Source organism: Morone saxatilis, unplaced genomic scaffold (assembly GCF_004916995.1).
Source record: "Morone saxatilis isolate NCDOM2014 unplaced genomic scaffold, NCSU_SB_2.0 Contig21, whole genome shotgun sequence".
Lineage (NCBI taxonomy): Eukaryota > Metazoa > Chordata > Actinopteri > Moronidae > Morone > Morone saxatilis.
Genome location: NW_023339774.1, coordinates 9,810,466 through 9,813,528, shown reverse-complemented (window position 1 = coordinate 9,813,528; position 3,063 = coordinate 9,810,466). Strand labels below are relative to the sequence as shown.

Here is a 3,063-nt window from a genome sequence, read left to right as displayed (position 1 = left end):
CAGCGATCATAGACGCTGACAAACACTGCATCTACCCGTATTCTTTCTCGATCCAACCAACAACTGAAGCATTTCGCCGTTCTCGCGCGCTGCCAGCCTCAACGTTACGTTATACGAAAGCGAAATCAATGCTAACCAAGTTTACCTCAGCGGGACCAATGACGCCACTTGACTTAAGCCCTAGCTAACCTGCTGATGCATGGCACCAACACAAAATGATGGCCGATGTTTCCCCAATTCATTATCAATATTTTTTCATATTTAAGGTTCACCCAGTTTGCACAAATTATAATATTAAAAGAATAACTGAAAGAAGGGACACTTTATTTGGCCCCGCCATGGCCTGTCGGTAAGGAGGGGGGCAATTCAAATAACCGGCTAGGGGGACGGGCAGCACGGCGGCCCAGTCCGATACTGACCCCAGCCACAGCACGCCCGACACCCTGGATGGAACACCAGACAGCATATTCCACTCTGTGACAAATAGAATACCATTCGCCTTCTTACATCCTACACTTCAAGCATTAGCCGCATCGCAGCCATTAGATAATTCTTCAAAGAAGGGGCATGATAGATATGAAAGCAGTCATAACACTGAAACTGTAGTCAAAATGGGAAACCATATGAAGCCAGTTAACCAATATCTATTCACCATTTGAGGTTAAAACATACCAAACCTCATTTATATTCTCATGCCTAAAATCACGAATGTAATGTTTGATTTGCTCATGCCTCTGCCACCACTGGTCTTCTCAAAGACTATTTTGGCCGATCACTTGTGGAACTAGCATGGTGTGACAGAATAGCTCCAAGTTTTTTAAAGAAGATCGCAATTCTTAAAAAACCACAACCTACCTCTGTCCAAGAGAATACGGCATCATGTCTGCGGATACCCATAAGGCATACTAGCGACTTGGAAGTCGCGGGCCTGCTGCGCGGCCTTGTGTGCGCCATCCGACTTCTGTCTTTCCACCAACAGACCAGTATATAGAAGCTTACGGCCATACACCCACACGAACGCCGCCGCCCTAACCTAGCCATGACTACTTACGTACTGTATACCTCCATGATACTGTAGGCGGTAATGTGGGGCCCGCGCGCTACTGTGTACAGTAACAAGGCCGTAAACTATACTACTTACCATAATGCCTATACTACATATAAACGTGGGGTACTAATATCACACTACTATCATATTGATGACCAGATCACACACACCCACTAAAACCTAATATGTACCACATACTACTATATATCGTTAATACCCTACTAATACCACTTCTACTATATGAATATCCCACTATCACCTATGACCATTATATACACTATAACCACATCACATATAATGTATATCTACTAGTATTATATGTATATATATATCATATATATGCTACTATACCAATATATATATATATGTATATGTTATTATTATAAATATATATAAAACATATTAAACATATATTTTTAGAAATGCTATACATCCTAAAAAAAGAAAAATGTCATTTCAATATTTTTGTTTCAGTATCAACATTTAAATACCATAGAAGGATCAGTTTTTATCTACTGACACCACAGTTTGCCTTCAGAGGAGTCCACCATGTTTAACAGCCATGTTTCTACAGTAGCCAAGAAACTACAAACAAAACACTGACACTAGATAGGGGCGTTGTGTTCCTTGCAAAAATATTTGTCCAGAATTGTATATGTATATTATAGTTACTGCCTTGTTATGGCTATCTCGCACATATCCTCGGTACTTGAAGAGGCTAATATTTGTGTGGTATGTGGCATAAAAAGTTTAAGGAACATTGCTCTATCCAATCCTATCATCAATATACCCATGCAATTTCTCCAACCATCCATCTTTCTATAATCTAATTTTCATAATAATAACTTTTTAGAAAAAAGATTACAAGCTTTGGATGGTGTGTCTGCAGAGAGAGAGTTGGAGGTCTTTATTATAAATCATAAAGCCTGCATTGTGAAATCTAGAGAACCTGTGCCTGAAAAACATTTTGTACGAGTGAGGCTGAGGTAAATTAACAAGAGCCGGTTAGTGCAGCTGTTGGAGTTTATTACACACTACTTCCTCGCTGTGACTTTCAAACGAACTGTAGCCATTAACATTTCTGACAACTCAAACTGAGCACGTAGTCCTACTCTCATCACAGCCTGTGAGGCCGCTGCAGTTATTCTGTGAGAGCCCTGAAGTGAAAGCCCTCACCGTAAGAAGAAAGGAATGGCATTCAAAGCTCAGCGTGTTTTAACATTTTATATGGAAATCTAACAAAATTATATTTTGGAGCACACTGACTTGAAAAGAGCAATGAGTTCAACTCTGGTTACATTTCAATGCAATTTAACTTCAATCAATCAATTGCCAGATTGGTACATCTTTTTTTTAAGTCAAATCACAAAAATATTACAGCAAGTGATTAAAAACCTATCAATATTAATTATCAAAAACTGTTGTATCTCCTGTTGAAATTAAAAGAAGTGAAAACTTACTTAATACAGCGATACAGCGTCTGTAAAAGAAATAATCCAGCATACTATTTGAAGAGAAACCAATTGCAGGGAAGGGCGGTCACTTTCCTTGTAAGACACAGAGAAGAAAGAAGTTGTGGGGGGAAACTAACAAGATTGTTTGGTCACAGTTGGTGGACTTGTTGTTGGCTTTAGAGGCCATGAAAATCGAGCAGACAGGCAGGGACAACATTTTGTACTTATTGGACACAGTGGTTTTGCTCTCTCTCTCTCTGTCCATTCAGAGAAGCAGTAAGGTTTAGGCTTTTTGTGATGAGCGTTAAGGTTGGTGTTAGACAGACAGTGAATGAATGGAAAGGAATGTCCTCATTACAATGGGCTCTTTCTTGAATGTGTGAATGCACGTATGTGTCCGTAGCCTTGAAACTGTTTGAGTATTTACAAAACTCATGCTCTTCACATTTCATCATCAGCACGAATACAACTTGTTAATGTTACATTCCATTTGTTGCTCAGCTTTTGTTTGTACAGTTTGTTTCTAATTAATAATAAAAGGAGAGGAGGAGACCTCTGTGG

The 3,063-nt window shown here is 39.4% G+C and overlaps 1 protein-coding gene across 2 annotated transcripts in view; it reads right to left on the bottom strand.

The window, feature by feature from the left end:
* Positions 1-3,063, bottom strand: part of LOC118332765 (calcium/calmodulin-dependent protein kinase kinase 2) — a 27,547-nt gene that overhangs the window by 15,863 nt on the left and 8,621 nt on the right. The gene's annotated exons all lie outside the window — the stretch shown is intronic.